Here is a 27,433-nt window from a genome sequence, read left to right on the forward strand (position 1 = left end):
GGTATAGCCCTGAATTTTCCAATGCCTAGCTCTTTGCAAAAGAGAGATATCGGCAAGGAAAAGCTGTATTGTACCTTTGCATTTTTCTCCCAAACGAAAGACACTAGAATGCAAACTACAGGTAGTGCTGCAGGGCCCACACCCTTTTACTTGCCTTACAGAGCAGCTCTGGAGCTGTTACAGTGCCCAGCTGCTGCAAGAAATCAGCTTGAATGCTTCAGGGGATGGGGCATGGCCAACATGAGCCCCACACCAAAGGAGGGGGGAGGTGTTTAATGCGAACTAGGGGTCATCCAAGCACTGCAAAAGGCCGCCATGCCCTGCATGCCCCTTTTCTCTTTTCATATGCAGATGAGGGTTCCAGTCAACTTTGGCCCACTGCTTGGATAACATCACCGTATGCAAATCCGTCTGCTGCAGACCTTCCCCCAGGAGTGCTTGTACTAGTTGTTGCATATGGTTTGATATTTGATGGTGCTTCAGTATTAGGCAGCCTTCCGCCCTCCCATGTTCATCTGAAAAGATGTGGTCTCCCTGCAGTTGTTGTCCCCAGATGAGAGTTCACTTGTGCTGCCTCAGTTGAATCTCCTTTACTTGACAGAGATGTGCCTGAGCAGCTGCCCTCACCAGCCCTATCCCAAATCATACTTATTTTGCATAGGAGATACCATGGTCATGAAGATTGTTCTCCAAGGGTGAGGTTCATTCATTGCATTCTGGGTATGCTGACCCCTGTGATTTTCCCAAATGTGGGAAACTCGACTGCATTATTTGTGGTAGTGGTGGACTGTGTTTGTGCTTTCCTCTGGTCAGCTCTGGTAAAAGTCAGATTTCTTTGTCTCAGATCTTCCTCTAGCCTTGTTCTTCTTTCGAGAGTTCCCTTGTGCTGCCTCAGTTGGATCTCTTTCACTTGACAGGGGGGTGCCCGAACAGCGACCCTCCCCAGCTCTAGCCCAACTCCTACTTACCTGCCAGGTGAGATACTATGATCATGAAGGTGCTTCTCCCAGGGCAAGGCTCACCCATTGCACTCTGGGTGTGCTGCCCCTGCGATTTCCCCAAATGTGGGAAACTTGACTGCATAATTTGTGTTTCCCCTGGTCGGCTCTCGTATAATTCAGATCTCTTTGTCTCAGGTCTCTCTCCAGCCTAGTTTGCTGTCTGTTTCCACTTCTCTTTCTTCAACCGCTCCCTTCTATACCCTTGTGCACTATCCTGACTTCTCCTCCCGTCTGCTTACTTTGTGCCTTCCAATGCACAATGCAAACTACAGGTAGTGCTGCAGGGCCCACACCCTTTTACTTGCCTTACAGAGCAGCTCTGGAGCTGTTACAGTGCCCAGCTGCTGCAAGAAATCAGCTTGAATGATTCAGGGGATGGGGCATGGCCAACATGAGCCCCACACCAAAGGAGGGTGGAGGTGTTTAATGCGAACTAGGGGTCATCCAAGCACCGCAAAAGGCCGCCATGCCCTGCACGCCCCTTTTCTCTTTTCATATGCAGATGAGGGTTGAAGCCAACTTTGACCCACTGCTTGGATGACATCACCGTATGCAAATCCGTCTTCTGCAGAACTTCCCCCAGGAATGCTTGCACTAGTTGTTGCATTTGGTTTGTTGTTTGGGGGTGCTTCAGTATTAGGCAGCCTTCTGCCCTCCCATGTTCATCTGAAAATATGTGTTCTCCCTGCAGTTGTTGTCCCCAGATGAGAGTTCCCTTGTGCTGCCTCAGTTGAATCTCCTTTACTTGACAGAGATGTGCATGAGCAGCGGCCCTCCCCAGCCCTATTCCAAATCATACTTATTTTGCATAGGAGATACCATGGTCATGAAGATTGTTCTCCCAGGGTGAGGTTCATTCATTGCATTTTGGGTATGCTGACCCCTGTGATTTCCCCAAATGTGGGAAACTTGACTGCATTATTTGTGGTAGTGGGGGACTGTGTTTGTGCTTTCCTCTGGTCAGCTCTGGTAAAAGTCAGATTTCTTTGTCTCAGATTTTCCTCTAGCCTTGTTCTTCTTTCGAGAGTTCCATTGTGCTGCCTCAGTTGGATCTCCTTCACTTGACAGGGGGGTACCCGAGCAGCGACCCTCCCCAGCTCTAGCCCAACTCCTACTTACCTGCCAGGTGAGATACTATGATCATGAAGGTGCTTCTCCCAGGGCAAGGCTCACCCATTGCACTCTGGGTGTGCTGCCCCTGCGATTTCCCCAAATGTGGGAAACTTGACTGCATAATTTGTGTTTCCCCTGGTCGGCTCTCGTATAATTCAGATCTATTTGTCTCAGGTCTCTCTCCAGCCTAGTTTGCTGTCTGTTTCCACTTCTCTTTTCTTCAGCCGCTCCCTTCTATACCCTTGTGCACTATCCTGACTTCTCCTCCCGTCTGCTTACTTTGTGCCTTCCAATGCACAATGCAAACTACAGGTAGTGCTGCAGGGCCCACACCCTTTTACTTGCCTTACAGAGCAGCTCTGGAGCTGTTACAGTGCCCAGCTGCTGCAAGAAATCAGCTTGAATGCTTCAGGGGATGGGGCATGGCCAACATGAGCCCCACACCAAAGGAGGGGGGAGGTGTTTAATGCGAACTAGGGGTCATCCAAGCACTGCAAAAGGCCGCCATGCCCTGCATGCCCCTTTTCTCTTTTCATATGCAGATGAGGGTTCCAGTCAACTTTGGCCCACTGCTTGGATAACATCACCGTATGCAAATCCGTCTGCTGCAGACCTTCCCCCAGGAGTGCTTGTACTAGTTGTTGCATATGGTTTGATATTTGATGGTGCTTCAGTATTAGGCAGCCTTCCGCCCTCCCATGTTCATCTGAAAAGATGTGGTCTCCCTGCAGTTGTTGTCCCCAGATGAGAGTTCACTTGTGCTGCCTCAGTTGAATCTCCTTTACTTGACAGAGATGTGCCTGAGCAGCTGCCCTCACCAGCCCTATCCCAAATCATACTTATTTTGCATAGGAGATACCATGGTCATGAAGATTGTTCTCCCAGGGTGAGGTTCATTCATTGCATTCTGGGTATGCTGACCCCTGTGATTTTCCCAAATGTGGGAAACTCGACTGCATTATTTGTGGTAGTGGGGGACTGTGTTTGTGCTTTCCTCTGGTCAGCTCTGGTAAAAGTCAGATTTCTTTGTCTCAGATCTTCCTCTAGCCTTGTTCTTCTTTCGAGAGTTCCCTGGTGCTGCCTCAGTTGGATCTCCTTCACTTCACAGGGGGGAACCCGAGCAGCGACCCTCCCCAGCTCTAGCCCAACTCCTACTTACCTGCCAGGTGAGATACTATGATCATGAAGGTGCTTCTCCCAGGGCAAGGCTCAACCATTGCACTCTGGGTGTGCTGCTCCTGCGATTTCCCCAAATGTGGGAAACTTGACTGCATAATTTGTGTTTCCCCTCGTCGGCTCTCGTATAATTCAGATCTCTTTGTCTCAGGTCTCTCTCCAGCCTAGTTTGCTGTCTGTTTCCACTTCTCTTTTCTTCAGCCGCTCCCTTCTATACCCTTGTGCACTATCCTGACTTCTCCTCCCGTCTGCTTACTTTGTGCCTTCCAATGCACAATGCAAACTACAGGTAGTGCTGCAGGGCCCACACCCTTTTACTTGCCTTACAGAGCAGCTCTGGAGCTGTTACAGTGCCCAGCTGCTGCAAGAAATCAGCTTGAATGCTTCAGGGGCTGGGGCATAGCCAACATGAGCCCCACACCAAAGGAGGGTGGAGGTGTTTAATGCAAACTAGGGGTCAGCCAAGCGCCGCAAAAGGCCACCATGCCCTGCACGCCCCTTTTCTCTTTTCATATGCAGACGAGGGTTGAAGCCAACTTTGACCCACTGCTTGGATGACATCACCATATGCAAATCCATCTGCGGCAGGCCTTCCCCCAGGAATGCTTGCACTAGTTGTTGCATTTGGTTTGTTGTTTGGGGGTGCTTCAGTATTAGGCAGCCTTCTGCCCTCCCATGTTCATCTTCAGGGGATGGGGCATGGCCAACATGAGCCCCACACCAAAGGAGGGTGGAGGTGTTTAATGCGAACTAGGGGTCATCCAAGCACCGCAAAAGGCCGCCATGCCCTGCACGCCCCTTTTCTCTTTTCATATGCAGATGAAGGTTGAAGCCAACTTTGACCCACTGCTTGGATGACATCACCGTATGCAAATCCGTCTTCTGCAGAACTTCACTTGACAGGGGGGTGCCCGAGCAGCGACCCTCCCCATCTCTAGCCCAACTCCTACTTACCTGCCAGGTGAGATACTATGATCAGGAAGGTGCTTCTCCCAGGGCAAGGCTCACCCATTGCACTCTGGGTGTGCTGCTCCTACGATTTCCCCAAATGTGGGACACTTGACTGCATAATTTGTGTTTCCTCTAGTCGGCTACTCGTATAATTCAGATCTCTTTGTCTCAGGTCTCTCTCCAGCCTAGTTTGCTGTCTGTTTCCACTTCTCTTTTCTTGAGCCGCTGCCTTCTATGCCCTTGTGCACTCTCCTGACTTCTCCTGTCTGCTTACTTTGTGCCTTCCAACGCACAATGCAAACTACAGGTAGTGCTGCAGGGCCCACACCCTTTTACTTGCCTTTCAGAGCAGCTCTGGAGCTGTTACAGTGCCCAGCTGCTGCAAGAAATCAGCTTGAATGCTTCAGGGGCTGGGGCATAGCCAACATGAGCCCCACACCGACGGAGGGTGGAGGTGTTTAATGCGAACTAAGGGTCATCCAAGCGCCGCAAAAGGCCGCCATGCCCTGCATACCCCTTTTCTCTTTTCATATGCAGATGAGGGTTCCAGCCAACTTTGGCCCACTGCTTGGATGACATCACCGTATGCAAATCCGTCTTCTGCAGACCTTCCCCCAGGAATGCTTGTACTAGTTGTTGCATTTGGTTTGTTGTTTGGGGTGCTTCAGTATTAGGCAGCCTTCAGCTCTCCCATGTTCATCTGAAAATATGTGTTCTCCCTGCAGTTGTTGTCCCCAGATGAGAGTTCCCTTGTGCTGCCTCAGTTGAATCTCCTTTACTTGAAAGAGATGTGCCTGAGCAGCGGCCCTCCCCAGCCCTATCCCAAATCATACTTATTTTGCATAGGAGATACCATGGTCATGAAGATTGTTCTCCCAGGGTGAGGTTCATTCATTGCATTCTGGGTATGCTGACCCCTGTGATTTCCCCAAATGTGGGAAACTCGACTGCATTATTTGTGGTAGTGGGGGACTGTGTTTGTGCTTTCCTCTGGTCAGCTCTGGTAAAAGTCAGATTTCTTTGTCTCAGATCTTCCTCTAGCCTTGTTCTTTTTTTGAGAGTTTCCTTGTGCTGCCTCAGTTGGATCTCCTTCACTTGACAGGGGGGTGCCCGAGCAGCGACCCTCCCCAGCTCAAGCCCAACTCCTACTTACCTGCCAAGTGAGATACTATGATCAGGAAGGTGCTTCTACCAGGGCAAGGCTCACCCATTGCACTCTGGGTGTGCTGCTCCTACGATTTCCCCAAATGTGGGACACTTGACTGCATAATTTGTGTTTCCTCTGGTCGGCTACTCGTATAATTCAGATCTCTTTGTCTCAGGTCTCTCTCCAGCCTAGTTTGCTGTCTGTTTCCACTTCTCTTTTCTTGAGCCCCTGCCTTCTATGCCCTTGTGCACTCTCCTGACTTCTCCTGTCTGCTTACTTTGTGCCTTCCAACGCACAATGCAAACTACAGGTAGTGCTGCAGGGCCAACACCCTTTTACTTGCCTTACAGAGCAGCTCTGGAGCTGTTACAGTGCCCAGCTGCTGCAAGAAATCAGCTTGAATGCTTCAGGGGCTGGGGCATAGCCAACATGAGCAGCAAGATGCAGCACTGGACTATTAGTAATGTACTGTTGTATGCTGAGCACCACAATGCAGCACAAGACAATGAGCAGTGATACTGAGCACTGATGAGGATACTACTGAGAACTGACACTGAGCAGGAGAGACACACTACTAGTATTACTGAGCAGCAATAAGTAACCACTGATACTGGGCACTGATATTGAGATTTCCACTGAGAGAACATAGCCACGTCCTCTCCGCTCTCTCTTCAATGCACGAGTAAAAATGGCGGCAACGCGCAGCTCTTTATATGGAATCCGAATCTCGCGAGAATCCGACAGCGGGATGATGACATTTTCCCTTGTTCAGGTTTTCCGAGTCAGGCGGGAACAACCGAGCCTGCCACGGACCAGTGTAAACCACGTGGAGTTCGTCGGGAATTCGGTTCTCGGAGAACCGAACCCGCTCCTCTATATATACTATATTACTATGTTACTGTAGTATACAGAACACCACAATGCAATGAGCAGTGATAGTGAGCACTGATGAGGATACTAGAACTGACACTGAGCAGCAAGATGCAGCACTGGACTATTAGTAATGTACTGTAGTATGCTGAGCACCACAATGCAGCACAAGACAATGAGCAGTGATACTGAGCACTGATGAGGATACTACTGAGAACTGACACTGAGCAGGAGAGACACACTACTAGTATTACTGAGCAGCAATAAGTAACCACTGATACTGAGCACTGATATTGAGATTTCCACTGAGAGAACATAGCCACGTCCTCTCCGCTCTCTCTTCAATGCACGAGTAAAAATGGCAGCAACGCGCAGCTCTTTATATGGAATCCGAATCTCGCAAGAATCCGACAGCGGGATGATGACATTTTCCCTTGTTCAGGTTTTCCGAGTCAGGCGGGAACAACCGAGCCTGCCTCGGACCAGTGTAAACCACGTGGAGTTCGTGGGGAATTCGGTTCTCGGAGAACCGAACCCGCTCCTCTCTACCTTATACCCATCAATTTTTTTATTTTCAATCTAAGCCCCTGCAGTTTTCTGTAAGCATCTGCTTCGCTATGATGATCAACAAGTCACAAGGGCAAACACTCAGGGCTTGAGGCGTAGATCTTAGGACCAGCTGCTACAAGCATGGCAGAGGTGTCACTATCACTGGTGACACCCAGAAAGGTGGCGAGGGAGATTGTAATGCAGTGCGCGCAGATAAACAGCGCAATGGTAAAAAGGAGGCATGGTTTCATAGGTAGGGGCGTGGCCTGGTGGCCTGAATCTACATTTTGTTGCTCCGGGTGTCCCGGGGGTTGGGGGCTGCACCCGGGGACTAGTGTGTGAGCTGTGCTGGCTCCTGCACAGTGACAGGGCATGGCCACCCAGCATGACGCCTCCCTTCTTGACCATGCTGTAATTGCAGTCGCACTGCAGTTCAGCGTGATCATAAAAAATGGTGTAGGCTCCTGCTGGTGCAGGCTGTAGAGAAAAGCTGCTGTGACCACGCCCCCTGTGTCTCCTCCGTTGCAGACCCCATTTTGAAGCCTTGCCCCCGGACTAAGAGAAAAGTATGCCCTTGCGCACTATCCTGACTTCTCCTCCCGTCTGCTTAATTTGTGCCTTCCAACGCACAATGCGAACAACAGGTGGTGCTGCAGGGCCCACACCCTTTTACTTGCCTTACAGAACAGCTCTGGAGCTGTTACAGTGCCCAGCTGCTGCAAGAAATCAGCTTGAATGCTTCAGGGGATGGGGCATGGCCAACATGAGCCCCACACCAAAGGAGGGTGGGGGTGTTTAATGCGAACTAGGGGTCATCCAAGCACTGCAAAAGGCCGCCATGCCCTGCATGCCCCTTTTCTCTTTTCATATGCAGATGAGGGTTCCAGTCAACTTTGGCCCACTGCTTGGATAACATCACCGTATGCAAATCCGTCTGCTGCAGACCTTCCCCAAGGAGTGCTTGTACTAGTTGTTGCATATGGTTTGATATTTGATGGTGCTTCAGTATTAGGCAGCCTTCCGCCCTCCCATGTTCATCTGAAAAGATGTGGTCTCCCTGCAGTTGTTGTCCCCAGATGAGAGTTCCCTTGTGCTGCCTCAGTTGAATCTCCTTTACTTGACAGAGATGTGCCTGAGCAGCGGCCCTCACCAGCCCTATCCCAAATCATACTTATTTTGCATAGGAGATACCATGGTCATGAAGATTGTTCTCCCAGGGTGAGGTTCATTCATTGCATTCTGGGTATGCTGACCCCTGTGATTTTCCCAAATGTGGGAAACTCGACTGCATTATTTGTGGTAGTGGGGGACTGTGTTTGTGCTTTCCTCTGGTCAGCTCTGGTAAAAGTCAGATTTCTTTGTCTCAGATCTTCCTCTAGCCTTGTTCTTCTTTCGAGAGTTCCCTTGTGCTGCCTCAGTTGGATCTCTTTCACTTGACAGGGGGGTGCCCGAACAGCGACCCTCCCCAGCTCTAGCCCAACTCCTACTTACCTGCCAGGTGAGATACTATGATCATGAAGGTGCTTCTCCCAGGGCAAGGCTCACCCATTGCACTCTGGGTGTGCTGCCCCTGCGATTTCCCCAAATGTGGGAAACTTGACTGCATAATTTGTGTTTCCCCTGGTCGGCTCTCGTATAATTCAGATCTCTTTGTCTCAGGTCTCTCTCCAGCCTAGTTTGCTGTCTGTTTCCACTTCTCTTTTCTTCAACCGCTCCCTTCTATACCCTTGTGCACTATCCTGACTTCTCCTCCCGTCTGCTTACTTTGTGCCTTCCAATGCACAATGCAAACTACAGGTAGTGCTGCAGGGCCCACACCCTTTTACTTGCCTTACAGAGCAGCTCTGGAGCTGTTACAGTGCCCAGCTGCTGCAAGAAATCAGCTTGAATGCTTCAGGGGATGGGGCATGGCCAACATGAGCCCCACACCAAAGGAGGGTGGAGGTGTTTAATGCGAACTAGGGGTCATCCAAGCACCGCAAAAGGCCGCCATGCCCTGCACGCCCCTTTTCTCTTTTCATATGCAGATGAGGGTTGAAGCCAACTTTGACCCACTGCTTGGATGACATCACCGTATGCAAATCCGTCTTCTGCAGAACTTCCCCCAGGAATGCTTGCACTAGTTGTTGCATTTGGTTTGTTGTTTGGGGGTGCTTCAGTATTAGGCAGCCTTCTGCCCTCCCATGTTCATCTGAAAATATGTGTTCTCCCTGCAGTTGTTGTCCCCAGATGAGAGTTCCCTTGTGCTGCCTCAGTTGAATCTCCTTTACTTGACAGAGATGTGCATGAGCAGCGGCCCTCCCCAGCCCTATTCCAAATCATACTTATTTTGCATAGGAGATACCATGGTCATGAAGATTGTTCTCCCAGGGTGAGGTTCATTCATTGCATTTTGGGTATGCTGACCCCTGTGATTTCCCCAAATGTGGGAAACTTGACTGCATTATTTGTGGTAGTGGGGGACTGTGTTTGTGCTTTCCTCTGGTCAGCTCTGGTAAAAGTCAGATTTCTTTGTCTCAGATTTTCCTCTAGCCTTGTTCTTCTTTCGAGAGTTCCATTGTGCTGCCTCAGTTGGATCTCCTTCACTTGACAGGGGGGTACCCGAGCAGCGACCCTCCCCAGCTCTAGCCCAACTCCTACTTACCTGCCAGGTGAGATACTATGATCATGAAGGTGCTTCTCCCAGGGCAAGGCTCACCCATTGCACTCTGGGTGTGCTGCCCCTGCGATTTCCCCAAATGTGGGAAACTTGACTGCATAATTTGTGTTTCCCCTGGTCGGCTCTCGTATAATTCAGATCTATTTGTCTCAGGTCTCTCTCCAGCCTAGTTTGCTGTCTGTTTCCACTTCTCTTTTCTTCAGCCGCTCCCTTCTATACCCTTGTGCACTATCCTGACTTCTCCTCCCGTCTGCTTACTTTGTGCCTTCCAATGCACAATGCAAACTACAGGTAGTGCTGCAGGGCCCACACCCTTTTACTTGCCTTACAGAGCAGCTCTGGAGCTGTTACAGTGCCCAGCTGCTGCAAGAAATCAGCTTGAATGCTTCAGGGGATGGGGCATGGCCAACATGAGCCCCACACCAAAGGAGGGGGGAGGTGTTTAATGCGAACTAGGGGTCATCCAAGCACTGCAAAAGGCCGCCATGCCCTGCATGCCCCTTTTCTCTTTTCATATGCAGATGAGGGTTCCAGTCAACTTTGGCCCACTGCTTGGATAACATCACCGTATGCAAATCCGTCTGCTGCAGACCTTCCCCCAGGAGTGCTTGTACTAGTTGTTGCATATGGTTTGATATTTGATGGTGCTTCAGTATTAGGCAGCCTTCCGCCCTCCCATGTTCATCTGAAAAGATGTGGTCTCCCTGCAGTTGTTGTCCCCAGATGAGAGTTCACTTGTGCTGCCTCAGTTGAATCTCCTTTACTTGACAGAGATGTGCCTGAGCAGCTGCCCTCACCAGCCCTATCCCAAATCATACTTATTTTGCATAGGAGATACCATGGTCATGAAGATTTTTCTCCCAGGGTGAGGTTCATTCATTGCATTCTGGGTATGCTGACCCCTGTGATTTTCCCAAATGTGGGAAACTCGACTGCATTATTTGTGGTAGTGGGGGACTGTGTTTGTGCTTTCCTCTGGTCAGCTCTGGTAAAAGTCAGATTTCTTTGTCTCAGATCTTCCTCTAGCCTTGTTCTTCTTTCGAGAGTTCCCTGGTGCTGCCTCAGTTGGATCTCCTTCACTTCACAGGGGGGAACCCGAGCAGCGACCCTCCCCAGCTCTAGCCCAGCTCCTACTTACCTGCCAGGTGAGATACTATGATCATGAAGGTGCTTCTCCCAGGGCAAGGCTCAACCATTGCACTCTGGGTGTGCTGCTCCTGCGATTTCCCCAAATGTGGGAAACTTGACTGCATAATTTGTGTTTCCCCTCGTCGGCTCTCGTATAATTCAGATCTCTTTGTCTCAGGTCTCTCTCCAGCCTAGTTTGCTGTCTGTTTCCACTTCTCTTTTCTTCAGCCGCTCCCTTCTATACCCTTGTGCACTATCCTGACTTCTCCTCCCGTCTGCTTACTTTGTGCCTTCCAATGCACAATGCAAACTACAGGTAGTGCTGCAGGGCCCACACCCTTTTACTTGCCTTACAGAGCAGCTCTGGAGCTGTTACAGTGCCCAGCTGCTGCAAGAAATCAGCTTGAATGCTTCAGGGGCTGGGGCATAGCCAACATGAGCCCCACACCAAAGGAGGGTGGAGGTGTTTAATGCAAACTAGGGGTCAGCCAAGCGCCGCAAAAGGCCACCATGCCCTGCACGCCCCTTTTCTCTTTTCATATGCAGACGAGGGTTGAAGCCAACTTTGACCCACTGCTTGGATGACATCACCATATGCAAATCCATCTGCGGCAGGCCTTCCCCCAGGAATGCTTGCACTAGTTGTTGCATTTGGTTTGTTGTTTGGGGGTGCTTCAGTATTAGGCAGCCTTCTGCCCTCCCATGTTCATCTGAAAATATATGTTCTCCCTGCAGTTGTTGTCCCAAGATGAGAGTTCCCTTGTGCTGCCTCAGTTGAATCTCCTTTACTTGACAGAGATGTGCATGAGCAGCGGCCCTCCCCAGCCCTATTCCAAATCATACTTATTTTGCATAGGAGATACCATGGTCATGAAGATTTTTCTCCCAGGGTGAGGTTCATTCATTGCATTTTGGGTATGCTGACCCCTGTGATTTCCCCAAATGTGGGAAACTTGACTGCATTATTTGTGGTAGTGGGAGACTGTGTTTGTGCTTTCCTCTGGTCAGCTCTGGTAAAAGTCAGATTTCTTTGTCTCAGATTTTCCTTTAGCCTTGTTCTTTTTTCGAGAGTTCCCTTGTGCTGCCTCAGTTGGATCTCCTTCACTTTACAGGGGGGTACCCGAGCAGCGACCCTCCCCAGCTCTAGCCCAACTCCTACTTACCTGCCAGGTGAGATACTATGATCATGAAGGTGCTTCTCCCAGGGCAAGGCTCACCCATTGTACTCTGGGTGTGCTGCTCCTGTGATTTCCCCAAATGTGGGAAACTTGACTGCATAATTTGTGTTTCCCCTGGTCGGCTCTCGTATAATTCAGATCTCTTTGTCTCAGGTCTCTCTCCAGCCTAGTTTGCTGTCTGTTTCCACTTCTCTTTTCTTCAGCCGCTCCCTTCTATACCCTTGTGCACTATCCTGACTTCTCCTCCCGTCTGCTTACTTTGTGCCTTCCAATGCACAATGCAAACTACAGGTAGTGCTGCAGGGCCCACACCCTTTTACTTGCCTTACAGAGCAGCTCTGGAGCTGTTACAGTGCCCAGCTGCTGCAAGAAATCAGCTTGAATGCTTCAGGGGATGGGGCATGGCCAACATGAGCCCCACACCAAAGGAGGGTGGAGGTGTTTAATGCGAACTAGGGGTCATCCAAGCACCGCAAAAGGCCGCCATGCCCTGCACGCCCCTTTTCTCTTTTCATATGCAGATGAGGGTTGAAGCCAACTTTGACCCACTGCTTGGATGACATCACCGTATGCAAATCCGTCTTCTGCAGAACTTCCCCCAGGAATGCTTGCACTAGTTGTTGCATTTGGTTTGTTGTTTGGGGGTGCTTCAGTATTAGGCAGCCTTCTGCCCTCCCATGTTCATCTGAAAATATGTGTTCTCCCTGCAGTTGTTGTCCCCAGATGAGAGTTCCCTTGTGCTGCCTCAGTTGAATCTCCTTTACTTGACAGAGATGTGCCTGAGCAGCGGCCCTCCCCAGCTCTATCCCAAATCATACTTATTTTGCATAGGAGATACCATGGTCATGAAGATTATTCTCCCAGGGTGAGGTTCATTCATTGCATTATGGGTATGCTGACCCCTGTGATTTCCCCAAATGTGGGAAACTCGACTGCTTTATTTGTGGTAGTGGGGGACTGTGTTTGTGTTTTCCTCTGGTCAGCTCTGGTAAAAGTCAGATTTCTTTGTTCAGATCTTCCTCTAGCCTTGTTCTTCTTTCGAGAGTTCCCTTGTGCTGCCTCAGTTGGATCTCCTTCACTTGACAGGGGGGTGCCCAAGCAGAGACCCTCCCCAGCTCTAGCCCAACTCCTACTTACCTGCCAGGTGAGATACTATGATCATGAAGGTGCTTCTCCCAGGGCAAGGCTCACCCATTGCACTCTGGGTGTGCTGCCCCTGCGATTTCCCCAAATGTGGGAAACTTGACTGCATAATTTGTGTTTCCCCTGGTCGGCTCTCGTGTAATTCAGATCTCTTTGTCTCAGGTCTCTCTCCAACCTAGTTTGCTGTCTGTTTCCACTTCTCTTTTCTTCAGCCGCTCCCTTCTATACCCTTGTGCACTATCCTGACTTCTCCTCCCGTCTGCTTACTTTGTGCCTTCCAATGCACAATGCAAACTACAGGTAGTGCTGCAGGGCCCACACCCTTTTACTTGCCTTACAGAGCAGCTCTGGAGATGTTACAGTGCCCAGCTGCTGCAAGAAATCAGCTTGAATGCTTCAGGGGATGGGGCATGGCCAACATGAGCCCCACACCAAAGGAGGGTGGAGGTGTTTAATGCGAACTAGGGGTCATCCAAGCACCGCAAAAGGCCGCCATGCCCTGCACGCTCCTTTTCTCTTTTCATATGCAGATGAGGGTTGAAGCCAACTTTGACCCACTGCTTGGATGACATCACCGTATGCAAATCCGTCTTCTGCAGAACTTCCCCCAGGAATGCTTGCACTAGTTGTTGCATTTGGTTTGTTGTTTGGGGGTGCTTCAGTATTAGGCAGCCTTCTGCCCTCCCATGTTCATCTGAAAATATGTGTTCTCCCTGCAGTTGTTGTCCCCAGATGAGAGTTCCCTTGTGCTGCCTCAGTTGAATCTCCTTTACTTGACAGAGATGTGCATGAGCAGCGGCCCTCCCCAGCCCTATTCCAAATCATACTTATTTTGCATAGGAGATACCATGGTCATGAAGATTGTTCTCCCAGGGTGAGGTTCATTCATTGCATTTTGGGTATGCTGACCCCTGTGATTTCCCCAAATGTGGGAAACTTGACTGCATTATTTGTGGTAGTGGGGGACTGTGTTTGTGCTTTCCTCTGGTCAGCTCTGGTAAAAGTCAGATTTCTTTGTCTCAGATTTTCCTCTAGCCTTGTTCTTCTTTCGAGAGTTCCCTTGTGCTGCCTCAGTTGGATCTCCTTCAGTTTACAGGGGGGTACCCGAGCAGCGATCCTCCCCAGCTCTAGCCCAACTCCTACTTACCTGCCAGGTGAGATACTATGATCATGAAGGTGCTTCTCCCAGGGCAAGGCTCACCCATTGCACTCTAGGTGTGCTGCTCCTGCGATTTCCCCAAATGTGGGAAACTTGACTGCATAATTTGTGTTTCCCCTGGTCGGCTCTCGTATAATTCAGATCTCTTTGTCTCAGGTCTCTCTCCAGCCTAGTTTGCTGTCTGTTTCCACTTCTCTTTTCTTGAGCCGCTCCCTTCTATGCCCTTGCGCACTATCCTGACTTCTCCTCCTGTCTGCTTACTTTGTGCCTTCCAACGCACAATGCGAACTACAGGTAGTGCTGCAGGGCCCACACCCTTTTACTTGCCTTACAGAGCAGCTCTGGAGCTGTTACAGTGCCCAGCTGCTGCAAGAAATCTGCTTGAATGCTTCAGGGGCTGGGGCATAGCCAACATGAGCCCCACACCAAAGGAGGGTGGAGGTGTTTAATGCAAACTAGGGGTCAGCCAAGTGCCGCAAAAGGCCACCATGCCCTGCACGCCCCTTTTCTCTTTTCATATGCAGACGAGGGTTGAAGCCAACTGTCAAAGTCAGAAAAATGTCTCAATGCACGTTGCCATATTTGCACCGCACACTGGTCCGCGCTGCGCGTGCATGCGCTCTCCCGTGGATTCGCATACCCGCAATAACGTGCACTCGCAGGCGCGGTATGCGTATTTACGGTAGAGTTTATGTAGTCGTAGCGTGCGACTCATTCGTTACAAATGTTCACAATTAATGTAGTTTATAGATCATGGTCCCTTTGATAGATTCTGAAAGTTTGGTTAAAATACAATGTCCCAGAGCTGAGGAATCCCTCTTTATATCGTACAAAGGGTCTAACAGGAATCACACAGCAGTGTTTGGTACCCATCGGAAGAGTATTTAATTAGCAATATTCCGGTGTTGGTTTGGAGCGTATTAATCGCTCGTGCGAATAGTTATGGACATAAGAAGTTTATGTCCATTTCTATTAATTACACATACTCAGGTATGCGGCGGGAAACCCAGTTTCCCACCCACCTGAGCTGTTGGAAATCGTCACAGCCCACCTGTATGAATCACCCTATGACCTTTTGTTATGATACAGGGCCGAATTCCTTCGGCCAATGGACAATGGGATTGTAGGACCAGGAGATTGCATTGTGTGTGGGGCATAAATAGGCAGGCCGACCACATCCAGCTCTGACTCTCTCATCAACGGTTATCTGCTGATAGCCGGGAGCTGGATATCGAGGCGCAGGCGATCATACCCTTTGTGCGTAAGTTTCTCTCCGTAATCATTGTCTTTCTGTGAGCCAATTTCTCTCATCTCATCTCTCTCTCTCTCTCTCTCTCTCTCTCTCTGTTCTGTTCTCTCATATCTCCCCTAGACTAGGCTAGTATTGTATTGTATTAGATAGTATTGTATTGTATTGCATTTAGGTCAGTGTAGTATTGTCTTTTTGTATTTATTGTTTAGTTCTGTGGTTAGGAAGTCTCTGTTATATTGTAGTGTATCATTTGTACTGTTATCCCCTTTTTACAAGTATATTAGATATAATACAGTTAATAGGCTTTGGAACCTAAACCAGTATCTGTGCATTTTCTATAGTGATAAGTGTTCACTTGAGCGTCGGTGACGCTCAAGCAGCTTTGTAGTTAGTCAGGTTACACAAGGTTGCACTTACACCCTGTACTCACATTAAGGTATTCAGTGTATTTCATTGGTATAAGGTTTTATCATAAAGGTATAGTGTTGTGAGCGTCTGCATCGCTGGTGACCTCCTCGTGGTCTCGAGCGTAAGCTACGCCATAGCGAATCATTACCCTAGACATAACCAATAACGTGTCCTGTGATCCCTGGGCCGTGAGCGAACGTGACGCTTGAGCGTCTCGCCTACGGCTGAGCGATCGTTACGCAACTAGCGTACCATTACGGTACTTCTTCAGTAAACAGCGTACAGTGTTCTTAGCTTCATAAAGGGTTGTTTATACGACAAAGGAATTTAGCATTGTCAATTGCGGGCTCGTCCTATCCTTCTCATATCTGCACTAGGTAGATCAGCAGACATTATCCCTCCAGCAAAGGGTGGGAGGTTGTCTCATAGTGCTGGCGGGATAAGCGTCTGCTTCGCTTAGATAAAGAATGCTGAAGGAATCCGGGAACCGGAAGTAAGAACAAAACGCTTGTGTCTTTTAAAACTTTTATTTCTCTTCTGTCTTGCGTATACACGCACGCATACATATATCTGCATTTCTGTTTCATTTTTCGTATATCACTATTCCTGTTTGCCAATTTTATAGTTGATAGAAAGTGCTAAAAAGAGATTTGCTGTTATTTAATAGTAGAGGTGATAGTTAAAGTATAGAACAAACACACGGTTTGTCTGAGATACAAGGCAGTCAGTGTGGATTGCGGTAGATGATCAGGGATCATTTACATTGATAAAAATATATTGTGTTACGGTGGGTCCTTTGCATTGCATACACGTGTCGCTAACAAAGACTAGCGTACGCAATCCAAAAGGCAGACGCACGCAGCGTTCATTACGCAACGTAGCGTCCGGTTACGCCCACGTAGCTCAAGTTGTGATAAAGTGAAGTAACGCAAAGGCGATAATTAACGCACAGCGGTAGATAACGCGAAGCGGTAAATAACGCAAATCTATTTTTGGAAAATCTGAAATTTAGTTTAACAGATCCTGCTCCTAATTGGTAACACTTTTGGCCTAAAGACAATTTCTGCGCAGAAATAGACATAGAAACAAAGTGTACATGTGTTGAGTGAGTGTGTTTTGTATACAAAAGTTTATATAACTTTAAGGTGGAACCAAAAGGAAAGCCGGGTACTCGTCAAGGGACATACGTGTAAGTGACATATACGGTGGCCAGGGAGGCATCCCTGGTTAAATAATATTTGAGCATTAGAGTATAGCGGACCATAAGGTAACAAGACCAGGAGGTCATAAGGTAACAAGACCAGGAGGTCATAAGGTAACAAGACCAGGAGGTCATAAGGTAAAAGGTCCGCTATAAAAGTCCAGTGGCACAACGCCTGGGGTGTTGGTGCAGAACCCATATAGGCCATACAAGCTCTGGCTGAAGGAATCGCAGCCGGAAACATAGATTCCATTGATCTTTCAGTACATGACAAGTAGTGCTCGTATACTGAACGATTGGACCGCACGTTATTGTGTGCAGTAGTTAGTAATCTGACCTAATACCATTAGAGTAAAGTGGTCACAAACGCTATCTGTACATTCTGACGTGATTTGTGTAATTTTTTATTTTTGGAAGGGAAGTTCGCTGGTCACTCAGGAACTATCTAACAACCCCAACTTTACTGGAAAGAGTAAGTGTCCTGCGGGTAACCCTCATATGTTCCAGTAAACTAAAGGTTCACAGGGGCCCTAGGTTGGGTACAGCAGCTCTGGCTACAGTGATTGCAGCACAGGCCAACGTGGGCGAGAAGTAAGTGGGGTACTTGATAAACCACCACCGCCGGCCTGCCCAAGGACATCTTGGTTTGTTTGTAAGGGTTCGCTGAAAGCCTTGATATTCAAGGAGGAATAAGCAACGCCTGCAGATTATGGGGGCCATTTGTTCAGGTAGGGGGCGATCAACCCTGGTTCAGGTTGATTCTGTGAACCGACCAGTTGGGTCGGCACGATATGTAATGTGTGAAAAATATGGAATTCACACCGAATCTTTATGTGATGAATGGGAGAGAATGACTGTACAAGACAGGGACAAATTCCCAAGAATAGGTAGCTTTAGTCCAGAAGTGTTACAAAATTTAAGGAGGAGGATATGTCTCGTAAAATCAACAAAGAGACGAATTCAACATCATGATTGTTTACAGTTATGGCACCAGGAAGGTGAGATACAGAGAGGTTTGGCTCTGGCGGCAGGATCTGGGGCAGTCAGGAAGTTGATTGCCACAGCTCCTCCTCCACCATACATTGCAGGAGAGAAGTTGATTGCGGAGAGAAACGCACTGGGTTGTAAAACACAAACTCTTAGTAACCCTGTAAATGTTAATGATGTTAACCAAATAACTCATGCAAGTATTAACCCGTGCAAGATGTACCCTGTTTTGAACCTTCCTCAGGAGTGTGATCAAGAAGACGATTCAGCAACAATTTCAGCTCTCTCTCTTGCAGCCACCATAGCAGAGACCACAGTAGGCACAGCGACACCCACGAGATTAGTGAAAGCCCCTAGCGGAGGGATAGGTGAGGTCGTGTCAACGGGTAAGTACGGCACCATGCACTACACTGAAACAATTGTACCACAACAAGCAGTAGAATCTACACAGGAAGAGGCTGTTAGAATTGCTCCTGTAAGGGTAATAGCAGTTCCCAATGGAAAAACAGATGTGTCTGGAGCCACTCCCATAAGGAACATTGCCATGTACACTCCATTTTCCAGAATGGAATTAAGAACAATAGTGTCCGAATTTCCTGACCCCAGGAAGGATTTAGTTGCTAGCCAAAAATACATCAGGGATCTAGGTAACACTGTAGAACCCAACAACAAGGATTGGCAGATACTGCTAAGGGCTTGTTTACCTTCCAATGTTGATGCAACTCAGTTTTTAGCTGATTGTGCATTGGATAAAGATGTACCGCTTACAGACGTGTACAACAAGGATAATGTAAAGAGGATAAATTTACAGCTAAAAGAGTATTTCCCAGCCGTTGTTAAATGGAATAAAATATTTTCCATTAAGCAAAAGGAGTCCGAAACGGCAACAGAATATTTTCACCGGGCACTATTAGAAATGGCAAAGTACACTGGTATAGAAGACATTAAGACCAACCCAAACCATCGGGAAGTAGCAGTATCCGTACTGATGGATGGTTTAAAGGAAACATTAAAGACTAGGGTTCAGACCACGCAACCGTGCTGGCGAGGTCTGTCAGTGTCCGGCTTGAGAGAGGCTGCTATTGATCACGACAGAAACATCACTAGGCACAGGGAATCGCAAAGTGATAAGTTGATGTCCGTAAGTATACAGGCGCTGACCACAAGGCAGCCTGCGTATGTACCACCGAATCCTGTGGGTAAGGCAAGTGTAATAACATGTTTTTCTTGTAACAGACCGGGACACTTTGCACGAGAATGTAGAACAAAGAATGTACAAAGGTCTTTTCAACCCCCTAGACAACAACACAACACACGACATTGGGAGCAGGGTCCACAGAGGCGGAGTTTTGAGCCACATACAGGGGAAACAAAAAGATATCCCCCAAACAGAGACTGGCATGCCTCTGGTAGTTCCCAGCTAACTCCCTCACAAGTAGTTGCTGCCAGCGGGATTCTGGGAGGTCAGCATACCCAATAGGGGTGTGGCCATACCTGTAATCTGCAGCCAGTTAAGTTGATTGCCAGTCTTGGAAGCGAACCAGAGATTGCAATCAATGTGGCTGGTAAAACTTTAAACTTTCTTGTAGACACAGGGGCGGCCAAGTCAGTGATAAATTCGACAGTGGGCATGAGAACCACTGGTAGGACAATTCCAGCCATGGGAGTAACAGGAGTAGTCCAGCACTACCCTGTTAGCAAACCAGCCGAGATTACAATAGGGCCTTTGTATACCAAGCATTCCTTTTTGCTGGCTGCATCGGCACCAACTAATCTCCTGGGGAGAGACTTACTATGTAAAATGGGTTGCGTCATTTATTGTACCCCTGAAGGTGTATTCTTGGACATTCCTGAGAATCACGCTCAGGAAGTACGAGACATGTTAGACTCCCCATCAAAATTAATGTCACATTCCATTATGACAAATAGGAATCCATCCCAAGTAGAAGAGATGATATCTCAGATACCAGAGTCACTTTGGACAAAAGATGGACAGGACACTGGATTAATGGCAAACGTAGCTCCAGTAGTTGTGCAAGTAAAAGATGGTAGGATAGCTCCAAAAATCCCACAGTATCCTCTGAAGCCAGAGGTGGAGCTAGGAGTTTTTCCCGTAATAGAGCGCTTGCTACAACAGGGCATTCTAGTAAGAACGTCCAGCACCGCAAATAGTCCCATCTTCCCTGTTAAAAAGAGTGGGGGGAGGGGTTACAGGCTAGTGCAGGATCTAAGGGGGATTAACAAAATAGTTGAGAGTCAGTTCCCCGTAGTGCCTAATCCAGCTGTCATCCTAATGCAAATTCCTCCCACTGCCAAATTTTTCACTGTTATTGACCTCTGCTCCGCTTTCTTTTCGGTACCTCTGCACCCTGACAGCCAATATTTGTTTGCATTCACATACAGAGGAGTCCAATACACGTGGACTCGGTTACCCCAAGGTTTCATAGATAGTCCAAGTATATTTTCTCAGGCTTTGTATGATTGTTTACAGTCTTTCCAACCAGACAGTGGATCAGTATTGATACAGTATGTGGACGATTTATTACTGTGTTCAGATTCACTGGAAGCATCTCTGAAGGATACGAAACAGCTCCTGTTTCATCTTTCAGACACAGGTCACAAGGTTTCCAAAGACAAGTTGCAATTATGCCAAGCTAAGGTAAAATATTTGGGACACTGTCTAACACAAGGACTGAGACACCTGACCGCTGATAGAATCCAAGCCATTAGAGACATGACACTGCCACAAACCCAGCAACAGATCAGGACGTTTTTAGGAATGTGTGGGTATTGCCGTAATTGGATCCCAGGGTTTTCCATATTGGCGCTACCTTTGCAGGAAATGGTCTCTTCAAACAAACCTGATCGGATTTCGCATACAGACGAATCTGAAACAGCATTTGAGAGACTCAAACAGTGCCTAACGCAGGCACCAGCACTAGGTATGCCAGACTATGGGAAACCCTTTGAACTATACGGAACAGAAAGTGCTGGGTGCGCAGCAGGTGTACTAACACAAAAACACGGTGATGCCAGCAGGCCAATTGCATACTACAGCGCCCAGCTAGATACGGTAGCGCGATCCCTCCCCACATGCTTGCGTAGCGTTGCGGCGATAGCATTGCTAGTAACGAAAAGCGAAGATGTCGTGCTAGGCCACAACCTCACAATCCATACACCGCATGCGGTATCTGCCTTATTGAATTCTGCCCAAACCAGACACGTCTCATCTGCAAGGTTTACAAGATGGGAATTGGCATTAATGGCCCCCGTAAACATCACCATAAGGAGATGCAGCGCATTAAATCCTGCAACATTTCTCCCAGGTGTGCCTGGTCAGACACAAAGGGTGGAAGGTGAGAGTGATGGGGAAGGAGGATTTAATGCAAAGGAAGATACACATGATTGTATGGAATATTTGACCCAAAATTTTACCGCAAGGCCTGACATCAGTGACAATCCACTGGAAGATGCAGAACTCACGTTCTACACGGATGGTAGTTGTCACAGACAGTCAGACTCGGGAGACTTGTGTACTGGATACGCAGTCGTAGATGACCAAGACACCATAGAAGCGGAACCGCTAGGCCCACCTCACTCAGCCCAGGTTGCTGAACTGGTCGCCCTAACCAGAGCATGTGAATTGGCTAAGGGTAAGTCAGCCAATATCTACACCGATTCCAGATACGCGTTCGGGGTAGTCCATGATTTCGGAGCCCTATGGCGGCTCAGAAATTTCATGACGGCAGCTGGTACACCGATAGCGCATGCAGCTCACATAAAAAGGCTTCTAACAGCGATACAGGAACCCGACAGAGTGGCTGTTATCAAATGTAAAGCACATACATATAGCCAAGACCCAGTATCCCTTGGTAACAGCCGAGCAGACGAAGCCGCAAAGCTTGCAGCTGCTACCCCCACACGGACAGACACCACACAGTTGATGGTATTTAATACCATCAACACACAGAAGTTGTGTGAGATGCAGAATCTGTGTTCCACACAGGAAAGAGCAGTCTGGAAGGCAAAGGGATATGGCCAGGAGTCCTCAGGGCTCTGGACGGATGGACATGGTAAACCAGTGGCCCCCAGGGCATACCTTCCATGTCTGGCTGAAGCAGCTCACGGGCTGACTCATCTAGGCAAGGAGGGGATGTGCAAATTGGTAAGAGCATACTGGTGCGCCCCAGGATTCTCCTCTCATGCGAGTAAAAGAGCAATGTCATGCCTTACCTGTCTGAGAAAGAATATTGGAAAAGCAATACCTACAGAACCATCCCATATCCCACCTGCCGGCGGCCCTTTCCAGGTAATACAAATTGACTTCATTCAATTACCCCCATGTCGAAATTTGAAATATGTACTTGTCTGTATAGATGTTTTCTCGAATTGGGTCGAGGCTTTTCCAGCAGCTACAAATACCGCTATGTTTACAGCTAAGAAAATTGTGCAGGAATTTGTATGTAGATATGGTATCCCTAGAATCATTGAAAGTGATAGGGGTACCCATTTTACAGGTGATGTCTTTCAAGGAATGTGTAAATTGATGGGTATTGATAGTAAGCTACACACTCCGTACCGTCCACAGGCGAGTGCGAAGGTCGAAAGAGTGAACAGCACTATTAAAAATAAATTGAGTAAAGTAATGGCAGAGACAGGATTGACGTGGCCAGAAGCTTTACCCATTGTTTTGTATAGCATCAGAACCACTCCCAGGTCCCCTCTTAATCTGTCTCCTTTTGAAATCTTGTTTGGTCGACAACCGCATGTCATGATTAACCCTCAGGATGATTTGAAATGTAACAATGAAGTAACTGTAAAGTACTTGATTAACATGAGTAAACAGTTGAGGAATCAAAATGATAATCTGAAGTTGGTGATTCCTGATTTACCAGATAGTAATTGTCATGACATTGAACCTGGGGATTATGTAATGATACGAAATTTTCTACGCTCAGGTTGTCTTATTGATAGATGGGAAGGACCATACCAGGTCTTATTGACTAGCACCACAGCATTGAAGGTTGCTGAGAGAGAGACTTGGGTCCATTCATCCCACTGCAAAAAGGTTGCTGATCCAGAGAAGTCCCGCGATAAGGAACAGACGGTAGAGGTTGTATCACTGGAGTGTCTGTTCCAGGAGGATTGAGGCGGCACCTGAGCCTTGAAAATCGAAAGCAGCTGTCGACTCCCTTCTCCCTTTTATTGTTTTTCTCCACTTCCCAGCCCCTCTCCCTTAAAATTTCTTTTTCCCCCTCCTCATTCTTCTCTATTTCCTCCTCAAAGATGGACTTGCCCCAAGAGACTGTGATCCGGATTTTGATGTTAACCATGATGTTGACCAGAGCAGTCTGTTCCGGCGAGAGTACCATAGAGGTCGAAAGAGGTTCTGGAATGGGTTCCGATTATGATGATGGAGGCGTAGTTTTCCAAGATCAACCAAACCAACAAGCAAAGGCGAGTATCAGAAAACGATCCGATAGAAGAAATTGTGATGGATTGTTAGCTGAAGAAAATTGTATCTGTAGGCTCTGTGATAATCTGGTTGAAGATGGATGCATAAAGAAATGCCAATCTAGTTTTAATATCCATATAGACCGGCATCCATTGAGTGACTATCACTCCTTAGTGGGTAACGTGTTAAACCAAACAGATTGTTGGGTATGCTCTCAAGTACCTCAGGGTCACAGCAAATCAGGGCTAGTACCATTTCCTTTAACGTTAGGGGAGGTACTTGAGCTAAGTGGTGGGAGACCGGTGGACCGGAGGTTTAATATCTCCAGCCCTCCTAGTTTGAAGCTCCACCAATACCATGTGGATAGGTCCCTCTTATGTTTTAACATCTCCAATCCCAGAAAACCGGGAAATTGGGAAGTGTCATGGAGCAACCTTACCATGACCTTTTCACACAGAGCAGATAGAATGCCTACAGATACAGAGCTCGTACGCCACATAGCCAGTAGAGGAAAATCTTTCCGGTATCGATATACCTTAGGAAATAGGATTACTAGAGTTGGAGAGGTATCACCAGGATACTGTGCACATATCGTACAAACCGATACGTGCATTAAGCAGTTGGAAGAATTAGGGTCAGGAGATTTCACCTGGAAGGTTTGTAACATGGTCATGTCCTTCTCCGTCCCATATGTTCTCCCCGATGATGCATATTTCATATGCGGGAGAAAGGCGTACAAGTGGCTTGCCCCAAACTCTGAAGGATTGTGTTATATTGGAAAAGTATTGCCTGAAGTGATGACTGTTACACATGACAAAATGAAGGACATACACCGTGGTGCCCAAGCTCCTTATACTCACACTCATTACGAGCACCGAGTTAAAAGACAACTGTCAGAAAGGCTAGAGCATCCGGCCTCTGATCTTATCCATGAATCCACCGGGATTCAGGTTCTGGTAGCGTTAGATTTCACTCGTACCGCTCGAGGAGTGATGAATTATAAATACATTTCCGCACTCGCCAATTTGTTAGATAATATCACTGAAATGTATGATGACACGTTTAGATACACTGGAAGAGAACTTCAAGCTTACAAAACAGAACTAGTTCAGCATAGGATGGTTCTTAATTATCTTACAGCAGTAACAGGCGGATATTGTGTTACATTGGCAACACAGTACGGCATAAAGTGTTGCACGTATATCACAAATAGCACCGAGGATCCGGTAGAGGTCATAGACCAAAAGATGGACGATATTCTCCAATTGAAGTGGGAATTTCGTCGAAAACACAATCTCACCCTTGCTGCTGTAGGTAATGAGCTGACTGGTTGGGTGTCATGGTTGAACCCGCGAAATTGGTTCTCCGGTTTAGGAGAGTGGGCTCAAGGAGTCATAATGGATGTTGGAAAGTTTCTACTATGTATCTTGGGTGTCGTTATATCGATTGGATTGATATTTAGATGCGGGCAGGCTTTAATGAGGTGCAAACAAAGTACAAAAGTGATGAGCTTGACGAGTGAGGAAACTGTAATTAACCTGGATTTGATTTATGACCCAATGATAGAAACCAGAATGTGATGAAAAATGCGATTATGCGGTCCGTTTCTTTCACCTGTTTTTCTGCTTTTCTCCCAGATACAAAGACCCCCTTGGACGAGGAAGCTGACGAGACGAGATGTATACAGACAACGGATTGACCAAAGAAGAAGATTTGACAACTTTAAATATGGACACTTGATGAACTTTGCCATAGATCCCCAGTTTCCCTAGTATCTTTAAACTCACGCTAGCCCAACATTTTTGTAAATCTGATGGCTCAGACAAAGCTATTTGCTCATGCCTAAGGAGCAATACAGCGCAAAGAAGACGACTCTCAACAGATACCGAAAACAACTTCGACGACAGATGTACATTTCCCTGACATAGAATATCATTGCATTTTTCGTAAGTGTTCTTTATCTTCATCTCTACAACCCTCAGGTAACGACACACATAGACGATAGGGAATACAGGCACAGATATCAGCAACCACATACCTCCCCCATTCATGTATCATCAACTAAAATGTGCATCCCCATTTTGTTACAACCACAGCCGAAATGAGCTCGGTAAAGTTTGACAGCCCATCCACAGACCTGTACCACAGGATAAGAAGGAATTCAAATGTATACTTCGCAATACCTCGAAGCTTGATTTACCACACGTACGGCACGATGATACATGACCCTCCAAACATGGACTCATACACACATGCTTCTGCTTTCTCACTAGGTCATACCCTCTTCACACCTTCTCCTCTCTCCTCCCCTACCCAACCATGGAAATCAATTAACCCCTGACTTACATTTTTCTCCTTAAATGTTTTGTGGCAGTTATTATTGACTGCCAAAGGGTGGACTGTCAAAGTCAGAAAAATGTCTCAATGCACGTTGCCATATTTGCACCGCACACTGGTCCGCGCTGCGCGTGCATGCGCTCTCCCGTGGATTCGCATACCCGCAATAACGTGCACTCGCAGGCGCGGTATGCGTATTTACGGTAGAGTTTATGTAGTCGTAGCGTGCGACTCATTCGTTACAAATGTTCACAATTAATGTAGTTTATAGATCATGGTCCCTTTGATAGATTCTGAAAGTTTGGTTAAAATACAATGTCCCAGAGCTGAGGAATCCCTCTTTATATCGTACAAAGGGTCTAACAGGAATCACACAGCAGTGTTTGGTACCCATCGGAAGAGTATTTAATTAGCAATATTCCGGTGTTGGTTTGGAGCGTATTAATCGCTCGTGCGAATAGTTATGGACATAAGAAGTTTATGTCCATTTCTATTAATTACACATACTCAGGTATGCGGCGGGAAACCCAGTTTCCCACCCACCTGAGCTGTTGGAAATCGTCACAGCCCACCTGTATGAATCACCCTATGACCTTTTGTTATGATACAGGGCCGAATTCCTTCGGCCAATGGACAATGGGATTGTAGGACCAGGAGATTGCATTGTGTGTGGGGCATAAATAGGCAGGCCGACCACATCCAGCTCTGACTCTCTCATCAACGGTTATCTGCTGATAGCCGGGAGCTGGATATCGAGGCGCAGGCGATCATACCCTTTGTGCGTAAGTTTCTCTCCGTAATCATTGTCTTTCTGTGAGCCAATTTCTCTCATCTCATCTCTCTCTCTCTCTCTCTCTCTCTCTCTCTCTCTGTTCTGTTCTCTCATATCTCCCCTAGACTAGGCTAGTATTGTATTGTATTAGATAGTATTGTATTGTATTGCATTTAGGTCAGTGTAGTATTGTCTTTTTGTATTTATTGTTTAGTTCTGTGGTTAGGAAGTCTCTGTTATATTGTAGTGTATCATTTGTACTGTTATCCCCTTTTTACAAGTATATTAGATATAATACAGTTAATAGGCTTTGGAACCTAAACCAGTATCTGTGCATTTTCTATAGTGATAAGTGTTCACTTGAGCGTCGGTGACGCTCAAGCAGCTTTGTAGTTAGTCAGGTTACACAAGGTTGCACTTACACCCTGTACTCACATTAAGGTATTCAGTGTATTTCATTGGTATAAGGTTTTATCATAAAGGTATAGTGTTGTGAGCGTCTGCATCGCTGGTGACCTCCTCGTGGTCTCGAGCGTAAGCTACGCCATAGCGAATCATTACCCTAGACATAACCAATAACGTGTCCTGTGATCCCTGGGCCGTGAGAGAACGTGACGCTTGAGCGTCTCGCCTACGGCTGAGCGATCGTTACGCAACTAGCGTACCATTACGGTACTTCTTCAGTAAACAGCGTACAGTGTTCTTAGCTTCATAAAGGGTTGTTTATACGACAAAGGAATTTAGCATTGTCACAACTTTGACCCACTGCTTGGATGACATCACCATATGCAAATCCATCTGCGGCAGGCCTTCCCCCAGGAATGCTTGCACTAGTTGTTGCATTTGGTTTGTTGTTTGGGGGTGCTTCAGTATTAGGCAGCTTTCTGCCCTCCCATGTTCATCTGAAAATATATGTTCTCCCTGCAGTTGTTGTCCCCAGATGAGAG

The 27,433-nt window shown here is 47.5% G+C and overlaps 19 non-coding genes and 2 pseudogenes across 19 annotated transcripts; all 21 read left to right on the top strand.

Annotated features, from left to right (window-relative positions):
* The first annotated feature begins 644 nt into the window (after window positions 1–644).
* Window positions 645–808, top strand: LOC135007071 (U1 spliceosomal RNA). The gene has a single exon (XR_010207128.1). It is a non-coding gene; the product is annotated as a U1 spliceosomal RNA (small nuclear RNA).
* Window positions 809–960: 152 nt separating this feature from the next.
* Window positions 961–1,123, top strand: LOC135007202 (U1 spliceosomal RNA). The gene has a single exon (XR_010207254.1). It is a non-coding gene; the product is annotated as a U1 spliceosomal RNA (small nuclear RNA).
* Window positions 1,124–1,796: 673 nt separating this feature from the next.
* Window positions 1,797–1,960, top strand: LOC135007009 (U1 spliceosomal RNA). The gene has a single exon (XR_010207069.1). It is a non-coding gene; the product is annotated as a U1 spliceosomal RNA (small nuclear RNA).
* Window positions 1,961–2,112: 152 nt separating this feature from the next.
* Window positions 2,113–2,275, top strand: LOC135007234 (U1 spliceosomal RNA). The gene has a single exon (XR_010207285.1). It is a non-coding gene; the product is annotated as a U1 spliceosomal RNA (small nuclear RNA).
* Window positions 2,276–2,949: 674 nt separating this feature from the next.
* Window positions 2,950–3,113, top strand: LOC135007309 (U1 spliceosomal RNA). The gene has a single exon (XR_010207352.1). It is a non-coding gene; the product is annotated as a U1 spliceosomal RNA (small nuclear RNA).
* Window positions 3,114–3,265: 152 nt separating this feature from the next.
* Window positions 3,266–3,401, top strand: LOC135007375 (U1 spliceosomal RNA; annotated as a pseudogene).
* An 835-nt stretch (window positions 3,402–4,236) lies between these two features.
* LOC135007361 (U1 spliceosomal RNA) lies at window positions 4,237–4,400 on the top strand. Its single transcript, XR_010207396.1, has one exon. It is a non-coding gene; the product is annotated as a U1 spliceosomal RNA (small nuclear RNA).
* A 670-nt stretch (window positions 4,401–5,070) lies between these two features.
* Window positions 5,071–5,234, top strand: LOC135007102 (U1 spliceosomal RNA). Its single transcript, XR_010207157.1, has one exon. It is a non-coding gene; the product is annotated as a U1 spliceosomal RNA (small nuclear RNA).
* A 152-nt stretch (window positions 5,235–5,386) lies between these two features.
* Window positions 5,387–5,550, top strand: LOC135007449 (U1 spliceosomal RNA). Its single transcript, XR_010207438.1, has one exon. It is a non-coding gene; the product is annotated as a U1 spliceosomal RNA (small nuclear RNA).
* Window positions 5,551–7,974: 2,424 nt separating this feature from the next.
* LOC135007320 (U1 spliceosomal RNA) lies at window positions 7,975–8,138 on the top strand. The gene has a single exon (XR_010207363.1). It is a non-coding gene; the product is annotated as a U1 spliceosomal RNA (small nuclear RNA).
* A 152-nt stretch (window positions 8,139–8,290) lies between these two features.
* Window positions 8,291–8,453, top strand: LOC135007203 (U1 spliceosomal RNA). The gene has a single exon (XR_010207255.1). It is a non-coding gene; the product is annotated as a U1 spliceosomal RNA (small nuclear RNA).
* Window positions 8,454–9,127: 674 nt separating this feature from the next.
* On the top strand, window positions 9,128–9,291 carry LOC135007010 (U1 spliceosomal RNA). The gene has a single exon (XR_010207070.1). It is a non-coding gene; the product is annotated as a U1 spliceosomal RNA (small nuclear RNA).
* A 152-nt stretch (window positions 9,292–9,443) lies between these two features.
* LOC135007235 (U1 spliceosomal RNA) lies at window positions 9,444–9,606 on the top strand. Its single transcript, XR_010207286.1, has one exon. It is a non-coding gene; the product is annotated as a U1 spliceosomal RNA (small nuclear RNA).
* A 674-nt stretch (window positions 9,607–10,280) lies between these two features.
* Window positions 10,281–10,444, top strand: LOC135007046 (U1 spliceosomal RNA). Its single transcript, XR_010207103.1, has one exon. It is a non-coding gene; the product is annotated as a U1 spliceosomal RNA (small nuclear RNA).
* A 152-nt stretch (window positions 10,445–10,596) lies between these two features.
* On the top strand, window positions 10,597–10,732 carry LOC135007377 (U1 spliceosomal RNA; annotated as a pseudogene).
* A 701-nt stretch (window positions 10,733–11,433) lies between these two features.
* On the top strand, window positions 11,434–11,597 carry LOC135007129 (U1 spliceosomal RNA). The gene has a single exon (XR_010207183.1). It is a non-coding gene; the product is annotated as a U1 spliceosomal RNA (small nuclear RNA).
* Window positions 11,598–11,749: 152 nt separating this feature from the next.
* On the top strand, window positions 11,750–11,912 carry LOC135007356 (U1 spliceosomal RNA). The gene has a single exon (XR_010207392.1). It is a non-coding gene; the product is annotated as a U1 spliceosomal RNA (small nuclear RNA).
* A 674-nt stretch (window positions 11,913–12,586) lies between these two features.
* Window positions 12,587–12,750, top strand: LOC135007114 (U1 spliceosomal RNA). Its single transcript, XR_010207169.1, has one exon. It is a non-coding gene; the product is annotated as a U1 spliceosomal RNA (small nuclear RNA).
* A 151-nt stretch (window positions 12,751–12,901) lies between these two features.
* Window positions 12,902–13,064, top strand: LOC135007179 (U1 spliceosomal RNA). The gene has a single exon (XR_010207231.1). It is a non-coding gene; the product is annotated as a U1 spliceosomal RNA (small nuclear RNA).
* Window positions 13,065–13,738: 674 nt separating this feature from the next.
* LOC135007013 (U1 spliceosomal RNA) lies at window positions 13,739–13,902 on the top strand. The gene has a single exon (XR_010207071.1). It is a non-coding gene; the product is annotated as a U1 spliceosomal RNA (small nuclear RNA).
* Window positions 13,903–14,054: 152 nt separating this feature from the next.
* On the top strand, window positions 14,055–14,217 carry LOC135007416 (U1 spliceosomal RNA). Its single transcript, XR_010207419.1, has one exon. It is a non-coding gene; the product is annotated as a U1 spliceosomal RNA (small nuclear RNA).
* Window positions 14,218–27,433: the final 13,216 nt, after the last annotated feature.

The sequence above is a fragment of the Pseudophryne corroboree genome, unplaced genomic scaffold (genome assembly GCF_028390025.1).
Source record: "Pseudophryne corroboree isolate aPseCor3 unplaced genomic scaffold, aPseCor3.hap2 scaffold_218, whole genome shotgun sequence".
NCBI classification, from domain to species: Eukaryota; Metazoa; Chordata; class Amphibia; order Anura; family Myobatrachidae; genus Pseudophryne; species Pseudophryne corroboree.